Source organism: Gorilla gorilla, chromosome 12 (genome assembly GCF_029281585.2).
Source record: "Gorilla gorilla gorilla isolate KB3781 chromosome 12, NHGRI_mGorGor1-v2.1_pri, whole genome shotgun sequence".
In the NCBI taxonomy this organism is placed as follows: Eukaryota; Metazoa; Chordata; class Mammalia; order Primates; family Hominidae; genus Gorilla; species Gorilla gorilla.
Window position 1 is genome coordinate 69,658,526 of NC_073236.2, and position 12,072 is coordinate 69,670,597.

Consider the following 12,072-nt stretch of genomic DNA (forward strand, 5'->3'; position numbering starts at 1 on the left):
GGTTTGACTTACAATTTTCAACTTTACGATGATGCAAAAGCCATATATGTTAATTAGAAACTGCACTTGAAATTCTTAATTTTGATACTTTCCTGGCCTACTGACATGTTCTCATGATGTTGGGCTGCAGCAACAAGCTGCAGCTCCCACTCAGCCATGCAGTCATGAAGGCAAACAACCAATACTGCACAGTGTACTGTGTTTAATAAATTACATGAGATATTCAAGTTTATAATAGGCATTGTATTAGATGATTTTGCCAAGCTAGAGGCTAATGTAAGTGTTCTGAGCATATTTAAGATAGTCTAGGCTAAGCTATGATGTTTGGTAGGCTAAGTGTATTAAATATGTTTTTGACTTACGGTATTCGGGATGTAACCTCATCATAAGTCAAGAAACATCTGTATTTGTACAATGAGGATAATGATAATACCTGCCTCCTAAGATGGTGGTGACGGTTAAATGACATCAGCTATGTAAAGTGCTTAGCATAGTGCTTGGCACATAGAAAGTGCTTACCAAATATCAGCTATTATCATAAAAATTAAAATAGTTGTTATTCTCATTTAAAAGATGGATAAACAAAGGCTTAGAGAAATAAGGTAAATAAAGTAATTTGCGTAAGTCACACAGCATATAAATGACGGAACTAGTTTGCACCCAGGCAGTCAAACTCCAGAGCTTTTGCTAACCATTACGCTGCATCACCTTAGTAGGTTGAGAGGAAGACTGGGCAAAAACTGCATCTTGTCAAACTTGAGTGTAGGGGTAAAGGTCAGGCTTGAGTTCTGACTTACCTAACATTCATTGTGATCTTAAGCATCTTAGTGTAGCATGTGCCTTGATTATTCTCTGAATTGATTCTTCCCTAGATCCAAAGACATGAATGATAGGTTAGTTATTTTCTTCTCCTGCTGAGGGATTGGGTGTTCCCTGGACCAGGAAATGGAGCTAAACAAACACCTATGTCTCAGTGCTTTTTGGACCATAAGTAAGAGCTTGTCCGGCCTCTCTTGTTATTATGCTTGTTTATTTTTTCACATGACTGGTAATGATGAGAAGCAGAACAGCATACACATTGAGAATTTTCTTTTTTTTTTTTCTTTCTTTGAGACGGAGTTTCGCTCTTGTTGCCCAGGCTGGAATGCAATGGCGTGATCTCACCTCACCGCAACCTCCGCCTCCCGGGTTCAGGCAATTCTCCTGCCTCAGCCTCCCAAGTAGTAGCTGGGATTATGGGCATGTGACACCAAGCCCGGCTAATTTTGTATTTTTAGTAGAGACGGGGTTTCTCGATGTTCCTCAGGCTGGTCTTGAACTCCCAGCCTCAGGTGATGTGCCTGCCTCAGCCTCCCTAAGTGCTGGGATTACAGGCGTGAGCCACTGTGCCCGGCCACGCGTTGAGAATTTTCTACATGCTATGTACTCTACATGGATTATCTCATTTAATCCTTAAAAATAACTTCATGGTGACTCTTATCCCCGTTTTATAGAGTTGAAGAGAGGTTAGAAAACTTGCTTCAAGTTGCACAGTTAATAAGTAGTAGAGCAGGATTTAAATAAGGCAGTCCATCCTGAGTTTATGCTTGCTTTTTTTTTTTTTTTTTTTTTTGAGATGTTGTCTTGCTCTGACCATTCTGGCTAACACGGTGGAACTGTGTCTCTACTAAAAATACAAAAAAAATCAGCTGGGCATGGTGGCAGGCGCCTGTAGTCCCAGCTACTCGGGAGGCTGAGGCAGGAGAATGGCGTGAACCTGGGAGGCGGAGATTGCAGTGAGCCGAGATCGCGCCACTGCATTCCAGCCTGGGCGACAGAGCGAGACTGTGTTTCAAAAAAAAAAAAAAGAGATGTTATCCTGCTCTGTGGCCAGGCTGGAGTGCAGGGGCGCAATCTTGGCTCACTGCAACCACCTCCATCTCCTGGGTTCAAGCGATTCTCCTGCCTCAGCCTCCCATGTAGCTGGGACTACAGGCGCATGCCAGCATGCCCAGCTAATTTTTCTATTTTTTAGTAGAGACAGGGTTTCACCATGTTGGCCAGGATGCTCGATCTCTTGACCTCGTGATCCGCCTGCCTCGGCCTCCCAAAGTGCTGGGATTACAGGCGTGAGCCGCTGCGCCTGGCCCCGAGTTCATGCTCTTAACCTCTGCACTCTACTGCTTGTAGTCTTTTCTTACCTCTGTTAAGTAGGTAGTATGGACTGTGTGGTATAAGAGTAGTAGGGCCAGCTCTGTTTTTCTCATATGAAAAATGGGAAGATTTTGACCACTGGACTAGGAATAAAGAGGACTGTGATCTTGACTTGACCCTGCCACCAACTTGCCATATTTAGGACTTCACTTTTTTTAGTTTTATGGTCCTTATTCATTAAACAAAGGGGTTGGGGCCAGGCGCGGTGGCTCATGCCTGTAATCCCAGTACTTTGGGAGGTCGAGGTGGGCGGATTACGAGGTCAGGAGCCTGGCCAATATGGTGAAACTCTGTCTCTACTAAAAATACAAAAAAAGGCCAGGTGTGGTGGCGTGTGCCTGTAGTCCCAGCTACTCGGGAGGCTGAGGCAGGAGAATCGCGTGAACCCAGGAGGCAGAGGTTGCAGTGAGCCAAGATTGTGCCACTGCACTCCAGCCTGGGCGACAGAGCAAGACTCTGTCTCCAAAAAAAAAAAAACAAAGCGGTTGCTCTAGACGGCCTCTGAAGTCTCTTTGAACTCTGATGTTCTGTAATTGATCATAGGAAGTAAGAGTAACACCTGCTTAACACCTGCTTAGCTCCTTGAGTTTGGGGCAATGGTATTTGTGATTTCTTTTTTTTTTTTTTGAGACGGAGTTTTGCTCCATCGCCCGGGCTGGAGTGCAGTGGCGAGATCTCGGCTCACTGCAAGCTCCGCCTCCTGGGTTCACGCCATTCTCCTGCCTCACCCTCCCGAGTAGCTGGGACTACAGGCGCCCGCCACCATGCCCGGCTAATTTTTTTCTGTTTTTAGTAGAGATGGGATTTCACCGTGTTAGCCAGGATGGTCTCCATCTCCTGACCTCGTGATCTGCCCATCTCGGCCTCCCAAAGTGCTGGGATTACAGGTGTGAGTCACCACACCCAGCTGTGAGTTCTTAGAGAGTCTGCCTTGTGCAGGGAAGATGCCAGATTCTAGGGCAAGGGATGAGCCGTCTCCCTGAAGAAGGTAGATCTAGGTTCTTTTTTGAGGCTGGTTGCCAAGGGAACCCAGCCTCTGGCCAGCAACAGCCAGGAATGCTTTGGTTGAGGCTTGGGTACACATAATGAAAGCAAGCCGCACATTTAGGTTTCATTCCTTGCCTTTCTCCCATCTCCACCTTTCCTTTTTCTTTCCTTGTTAAGCTGCTAGTTTTAAACACATTCCTGTGTCAGACACTGTTTTAAATACTTAACAAAGTATCGTATCATTTAATCTTCACAGTAATCTTACAAAATAGGTACTCTTATTCTAAACAGAGGCAAGTAGAGTTAAGTAATTTGTCCAGATTTACTCAAGAGAAAGTAGTATCAAGCCCGTACTTTTAGCTACTAAGTTGTACTGCCTGGTTGGATCTTTAAAAAAATAGAAGAGGGACTTCTTAGTTATTTATTAGTGGTTTTTGTTTGTTTTGTTTTTATTTAGAATAAAAACTCTTGGAGCTGAAAAGAGCCTTTGAAGTAATTTAATGCAGTCTCCTTGTCTCCAGCCTGCCATCCAATTACAGGAATATTTTCTATCATTCTCCTGACAAATGATCTTTCAAGTTCTCTTTGAATACCTCCATTAATAGGGGAGCTCATCACTTCTTGAGGACATTGTTGTTGAAAAGCTCTCATCGGTAGAAATGTAATCATAATTTTTTGAGACAGGGTCTTGCTCTGTCACACAGGCTGGAGTACAGTGTTGGATTACAGCTCACTGCAGCCTCAACCTCCCTGGCACAAGCGGTCCTCCCCCTCAGCTTCTCCCTTCTCCCGAGTAGCTGGGACTACAGGCACATGCCATCATGCCTGGCTGTTTTTTTTTGTTTTTTTTTTTTTTAGTTTTTTATAGAGACAAGGTTTCACTATATTGTTCAGACTGGTCTCGAATTCCTGGGGTCAAGTGATCCTTCTGCCTTGACCTCCTGAAGTGCTGGGATTACAGGCATGAGCCACCATGCCCTGCAAAAAATTATTATTTTTTGTTTTTATTTTATTTTATTTCATTTTATTTTTGAGACGAAATCTTGCTCTGTCGCCCAGGACAGAGTGCAGTGGCACAATATTGGCTTACTGCAACCTCTGCCTCCTGAGTTCAAGTGATTCTCCTGCCTCAGCCTCCCCAGTAGCTGGGAGTACAGGCGCTCGCCATCATGCCTGGCTAATTTTTTTATTTTTAGTAGAGACAGGTTTCACCATGTTGGCTAGGCTGGTCTCAAACCCCTGACCTCAAGTGATCCTCCCGCCTCGGCCTCCCAAAGTGCTGGGATTACAGGCGTGAGCCACCGCGCCCGGCCACCTGGCCTTTTTTTATTTTTAAGAGACAGGGTCTTGCTCTGTCACCCAGGCTAGAGTGCAGTGGTGTGATCATAGCTTACTGTAGTCTTGAACTCCTGGGCTCAAGTGATCCCCCTGCCTCAGTCTTCTGAGTAGCTGGGACTACTGTGTGCCACCACACCAGGCTAATTCTAAAAATTTTCTGTAGAGGCTGGGTGCAGTGTCTCACACCTGTAATCCCAGCACTTTGGGAGGCCGAGGTGGGTGGATCACTTGAGGCCAGGAGTTTGAGACCAGACTGGCCAATGTGGCAAAACCCCATCTCTAATAAAAATACAAAAATTAGCTGGGCATGGTGGTTCACATCTGTGATCCTACCTACTCGGGAGGCTGAGGCATGAGAATTACTTGAACCCAGGAGGCAGAGGTAGCAGTGAGCTGAGATCGTGCCACTGCACTCCAGCCTGGGCAATAGAGCGAGACTCTTTCTCATAAAAAAAAAAAAAAGAAAAATTTTTGTGGAGACTGGGTCTCGCTATGTTGCCTGGGTTGGTCTTGGACTCCTGACCTCAATCAGTCCTCCCACATTGGCCTCCCAAAGTGCTGGGATTACAGGCATGAGCCACTGCGCCCTGCTGAAAATTATTTCTTGTTTTGAATTGAAATCTAATTGAGACTTCTCATTAATTTAATTTAATTTTTGTTTTTATTTATTTATATTTGAGACGGAGTCCCACTCTGTCACCTAGGCTGGAGTGCAGTGGCACGATACCGGCTCACTGCAACCTCCACCTCCTGGGTTCAAGTGATTCTTCTGCCTTGGCCTCCTGAGTAGCTGGGATTACAGGTGTGTGCCACTACGCCTGGCTAATTTTTGTATTTTTAGTAGAGATGGGGTTTCACCATGTTGGCCAAGCTGGTCTGGAACTCCTCACCTCAGGTGATCCTCCCACCTCAGCCTCCCAAAGTGCCGGGATTACAGGCGTGAGGCACTGTGCCCGGCCTAATTTTAGACCAGTACCCCGGAACTATACAGAATAAATATAATACATCTTCCACATGCCAACTCATGAACCTTTGAAGACAGTCTTCCTATGTGTAAGACATATTTGCAGTTTATCCTAATACCTAAACTTGCTTTCAGTTCAGATCATTCTGCACAGAAACAATTTCTACTTCTCCCTACTTTGTAAATGCAGCCTGACAAATCTGTGCTTCACTTAGGATTATTTAGTTACAAGGTGAGTATGCTTTCCTTTCCTCCTTGAAGAATGAATGGATGGTGAGCTAAGTCTTTACAATTGTCTATAAGTTTGGAGGGTTTGCAGTCTCCTACTCTTGTAATCATTAGGAGGTCAGGCTGCTGCCCTGCTGCATACGCCATCAGAGCTCACAAAATGGCTGGAAGTTTATCCGGGCACTTGACAAACTGCATTTACTTCATCAGGCCACTAGGTGATGAACAACTCACAAACCCAGACTGCCAGGGACTGTGGTGTACAGGGCAGTTTCTGTTTATACTTGGAAAGGCCATTCGAAGTCATCTGGTCCAAACTCATTAAAAGGTTTTTGTTGGGGAGGGGAAACATGTTTTTTATATAGCTTGTCTTTCCTGGCTTTGTTACAGTTAAATGTTAATTGCCTGGGACATTTCCTTTTTTTTGATACGGAGTCTCACTCTGTCACCCAGGCTGGAGTGCAATGGCACAATCTCGGCTCACTGCGGCCTCCGCCTCCCGGGTTCAAGTGATTCTCCTGCCTCAGCCTCCTACAGGCGTGCGCCACTGTGCCCAGCTAATTTTTGTATTTTGTTTTTTTAGTAGAGACAGGATTTTGCACTGTTAGGCTGGTCTTGACCTACTGACCTCATGATCGCCCGCCTTGACCTCCCAAAGTGGTGGGATTACAGGCGTGAGCCACCACTTCCAGCCAAGTAGGACATTTCTTTGAGTGATTTTCTTAGAAGGGGGGCATGAGTGGTACTTTCAAAGTCTTTTTATGTCCAATTTCTTTTTAACCTTCGTGTATGAATGATATTGTGGTTAGGTTTAGAATTCTTGGAATACTAGTCCTAGTCTCGACAAAGTCTAAGTAGCTTTCCAGTGTTTTGAGTTTCTGGTGATACAGATGAGAAGTCCAGTGGGATTTTTTTTCCTTGTAAATAATAATCTGTTCTCTTGTTCTGGAAGTTTGTGAATTTTTATTTATGCTTAGAGTTTCCTGTGGTATGCTTCTGGTATGTCTTTTTTTTTTTTGAGATGGAGTCTTGCTCATGTCACCCAGTCTGGAGTGCAGTGGCACGATCCCGGCTCACTGCAACTTCTGCCTCCTGGGTTCAAGCGATTCTTCTGCTTCAGCCTCTCGAGTAGCTGGGATTACAGATGCGTGCCACCACGCCTGGCTCATTTTTGTATTTTTAGTAGAGATGAGGTTTCGCCGTGTTGGCCAGGCTGAGGTGTATGCCTTTTAAAAATAACACTTGTTGGCACTTGATGAGCCTTTTAGACTTAAAAACTTAAAGTCTTTTTTCAGTTCAAGGTTGTTTTATTGCTTCCCTTTCTTTTTTTTCCAACCTCCTTACTTTATAGAACTCAGAAAGGTGAAGTGACTTGTCCAAGCTCATATAGCTAGTTACAGATGGACCTCAAGCAAATAACCTGACTCCTTTGATGAACTAGACTTTTGTGTATTGAATATTGCTCCATTGAGAGGGCCATTATGAACAACTTAGAAACTTTTTAGTGAGACAGGAATTTTGCCAAGCCTTTGTGGGGAGATGAAGAAGGAAGAAGAGAGAAAATTCATTATTTGTGGCCCATTTGAAGGGCTATTCGCCAGTTCCCTGGTATCCCAGTTATTGGCGCTACCCCGAAGCTCTAAAATGTAATAAAACCAGGAAGTTGCTTGAACACTTGGAGAATTAGATTTTTAGTAGTCAGGAGTTGGATAAATGTGGTCATGCCCTATTGTAAATATCAAAAACATATAAATGGCATCTGAAGGCTTGGAGACAGACATCATAAACCATGTCTTATCAGTGGTCTGGTTTCTGTTTTGAGTTCCAACCTGGGACGCTTCTGTGGGAACCACCTGTTCCTGGCTCTGTTGATCTTTGGATTTCCCCAGCCCTTCAGTCCCTTTCAGTTTTGAAATGAAACCTACCCCAGAGGGCGAGGTCAGGTTACCAAGAGGACTTTGACAGCTCACCTTGGGTTGTTTTTTTCCCCTAGAGCTGTCTAGTGTGTGACTGTGTGAGGTGTGAGGCTCAGCAGGCTGTGATACAGATTAATTGATGGTGAATCAGCTGTTGGGTAAGGCCTGGGCTGTGTCATTTTTTGGGTAACCAGGAAAACATGACCAAATACATTGTCTTTCATCTATAGAAAGTTGAAACTTAAGGGTACAATCACCGGAAAGCTGCCCATGATCTCTGCCTTTGGTTTACTGACGAAGGAAAGGCTTTTTTTTTTTTTTGAGACAAGAGTTTTGCTCTTGTTGCCCAGGATGGAGTGCAATGGCACAATCTCTGCTCACTGCAACCTCCGCCTCCTGGGTTCAAGTGATTCTCCTGCCTCAACCTCCTGAGTAGCTGGGATTATAGGCATGTGCCATCACAACTGGCTAATTTTGTTATTTTTTTTTTTTTAGTAGAGACGCATTTTCTCCATGTTGGTCAGGCTGGTCTCGAACTCCCGACCTGAGTCAGGTGATCCGCCCGCCTTGGCCTCCCAAAGTGTTGGGATTACAGGCGTGAGCCACTGTGCCTGGCTGAAGGAAAGGCTTTAACTTGCCTTCATCTTTCCTCATGTGTAGATCTTCCTTACCTCCTTTCTATTCACATCTCTAGCTTCCTGCTGCTGCTCTAGCTACTAAACCTTTACATAATGTGCCTTTTGGAATTGGTGCTTTGGAAGTGACTCCTCTAGATACCCCTAGAAACCCCCGTTCTCCAGCCAGACTCACAGAATGCAGCTTGCCGCCTCGTTTTTCTGTAAACCTGGTTTCCATAAGATTGCAGCACTTCACTTGGCATCTTTACAAGTGAAACTAGCTCTTTCTTCAACCCACTCCTTACCACTTCACCCCTGACTTTGCCTGACTGTACTTCAGCCCCATTCCTCAGCACTCCAGAGCTGCCTCCAAATGGCCAGATACTTTCAGATACCTTTTGCTCTTTGAAATTTCTGCTGGCCAGGAGGCCAGCAAGGCCACTTGATCACTGTCCTTGAAGCTGGCATCTATACCCATTTCCCCTGTGTGTGTTGAGATTTTGGTGTCTGATCTCTCCTCCTGGGGCTATAGCCCAGGCTCAGAGATTGGTGACCAGGGCTTGCCTGGAGCCAAGGATTTGGGATAGAGTGTGGACTTAGGGGGCTTGGTGTTAACATTTCAGAGGTAGACAGATGAGAAGCCAGAATATGTGAACCTCAAGGCCAGTGGAGGATGGGAAGGACAGAGAGAATTTAGTATCTGAAGCAAAAGATGACCTTTTTTGTAAGCTCCTCCTTCTGCCCATTCTTTTTGAAAAATTATTTAATTTACAGAGAATATAATAAATGATATCTTTAAAATACCAAAACATCGTAGATCATATTTTGGCTATTCCTGTCTCCCCATTTCAGTTATTTCTGTATTCACTAGAGGTAATGTATTGGTGGTTTGGAATGTACCTGCCATACTTCTTCCTGTGTGTTTACTTACACATGTATGAACCCAGAAAAAATTTAAAGTATTATTTTTTGTTTTATTTAATTCTGTATGCAAGTGATATAACATCTTATGTATCATTCTGGTATTTTCTTCTATGATTTAATAACATGCTTTGACAGTATTCCATGTTAGTACAAACAGGTATATCTCATTCTTTTTGGTGCTGGATAGTATTTCATAGAATGGATATGCTGTATTTTATTTGGCTATTTTTCTATCGAGACATTAAGGTATTTCCAGTTTTTGGGTGATCTCAACCTCTTTGGCAGCTTCAGTTACCATCTACACGTGGATGATTCCCAAATCTCCAGCCCAGATCTCTAGACCAGATTATCCAATTGCTTACAACCCCACTGGGATGTCTTGCAGCCCCCTGCTTTTTCTCACTTGCTCCTTCTCCAGTGCCCAATCATATACATTATAGACAGTATGCAGCGGCTAAAGCCCCAAATCCAGTAATGATTAATCATTCCTTCCTTCCCTTCCCACGTCTGACAACCAGTCACTAGGACTTGTCCTCCCTACCTCCTCAATATTTCTTGAATCTAATCATTTTCCCTCTCCATTGCTACTACCCTGTACCTTAGTTTTTAAATTTATAAAAGAGTACTTGTGAGGATTAAGTGAATTAATATATATAAGATGCTTAGAATAATAGATTGGTACCTACTAATTGCTATGTGAATCTTAGTAGTTATTATCATCATCTTAGTTTATATAATCCATTATCATCACTGCTTCCAGTCTTAATTTTATTCACCCCTACCTCCGTTCCAGTCTCCACACTGCAGCCAGAGTGATCTTCATAAAATGGAAGAATGGGCCAGGTGTGGTGGCTCATGCCTGTAATCCCAGCAATTTGGGAGGCCGAGGTGGGAGGATCGCTTGAGCCCAGGAGTTCAAGGCAACGTAGTGAGACCATGTCTCTACAAAAAATAACAAATAAGCCAAGTGTGGTGCTGGTGAACATCTGTGGTCCCAGATACTTGGGAGGCTGAAGTGGGAGGATCATTTGAGCTTGGGAGGTTGAAGCTGCAATGAACTGTAGTGATGCCACTGCACTCCAGCCTTGGTGACAGAGCGAGACCTTGTCTCAAAAAAAAATAAACTGTAAGAATGATTGCTTAAATGATAATTCTCCTGCTTAAAAAGATGTCAGTGAGGCCGGGCGCAGTGGCTCATGCATATAATCCTAGCACTTTAGGAGGGAGGCCAAGGCAGGTGGATCATCTGAGGTCAGGAGTTGGAGACCAGCCTGGCCAACATGGTGAAACCCCATCTCTATTAAAAATACAAAAATTAGCTGGGCGTGGTGGCAGGTACCTGTAATCCCAGCTACTCGGGAGGCTGAGGTAGGAGAATCACTTGAACCTGGGAGGTGGAGGTTGCAGTGAGCTGAGATTGCGCCATTGTACTCCAGCCTGGGCAACAAGAGCGAAACTCCATCTCAAAAAAAAATGATGTTAGATGTTAGTGATGTTTCCGTTGAACTGCTTTGTGTTTTGGAGACAGAGTCTCTGTCTCCTGGGCTTGAGTGCAGTAGCATGATTTCGGCTCATGCAACCTCTGCCTCCCAGTTTTAAGCGATTGTCCTGCCTCGGCCTCCCAAAGTGCTGGGATTATGGGTGTGCACCACCATGCCCAGCTAATTTTTGTTATTTTTAGTAGAGATGGGGTTTCACCATGTTGGTTAGGCTGGTCTCGACCTCCTGGCCTCAAGTGATCTGCCCACCTCAGCCTCCTGAAATTCTGAGAGTACAGGCGTGAGCCACTGCACCCAGCCTCCATTGAGCTTTTAATGACTTCATTTTATTGAGATACCTGATTGTTCTTTTCTTTCCTTCCTTCCTTCCTTTTCTTTTTCTTTCTTTCTTTTTTTTTTTTTTTTTTTTTTGAGTCAAAAGCCTCGTTCTGTCACCCAGGCTGTAGTGCAGTGGTGTGATCATAACTCAGACTGTACCCCTCTGGGCTCAAGGGATCTTCCTGCCTCGGCCTCCCCAGTAGCTGGGACTAAAGGCATGCGCCACCACACCTGGCTAATTTTTAAAAAAAATTTTTGTAGAAACGAGGTCTCACAGCTGGTCTCTGTGCCACTGCACCCTGCCCCTGCTTTTAAATGCTATCTCTTCAGACAGGTCTTTCCTTGACTATCTAATGATTCTAAAGTATCTACCCATATGCTTTTATTACATCACCTGATTTTAATTCTGTGATCGCACTTATCAATATATGATAATTTTCTGGTTTATTTACATATTTGTTTATAGTCTTCTCCAATTAAAAGAGAACAGGAATATTGTCTTTTTTTTTTTTTTTTTTTTGAGATGGTGTCTTGCACTGTTACCCAGGCTGGAGTGTAGTAGCGCCATCTCGGCTCATTGCAAGCTCCGCCTCCTGGGTTCATGCCATTCTCCTGCCTCAGTCTCCTGAGTAGCTGGGACTACAGGCGCTAATTTTTTGTACTTTTACTAAGAGACGGGGTTTCACCGTGTTAGCCAGGATGATCTCGATCTCCTGACCTCATGATCCACCCGCCTCAACCTCCCAAAGTGCTGGGATTACAGGCGTGAGCCACCCACCGCACCTGGCCTTTTTTTTTTTTTTTTGAGATGGAGTCTGGCTCTGTTGCCCAGGCTGGAGTGCAGTGGTTCGATCTCGGCTTACTGCAATGTCTGTCTCCCGGGTTCAAGCGATTCTTGTGCCTCAGCCTCCTCAGTAGCTGGGATTAGAGGCGGGTGCCACCATGCCTGGCTTAAGTTTTGTATTTTTAGTAGGAACAAGGTTTCACCATGTTAGCCAGGCTGATCTTGAGCTCCTGACCTCGAACGTTCCGCCTGCCTTGGCCTCCCAAAGTGCTGGGATTACAGGTGTGAGCCACTGTGCCTGGCT

At 44.6% G+C, this 12,072-nt stretch overlaps 1 non-coding gene across 2 annotated transcripts in view; it reads left to right on the plus strand.

Annotated features, from left to right (window-relative positions):
• The window catches only part of LOC101142938 (uncharacterized), a 106,364-nt gene that overhangs the window by 9,971 nt on the left and 84,321 nt on the right, over nucleotides 1-12,072 (plus strand). The window lies entirely within an intron of this gene.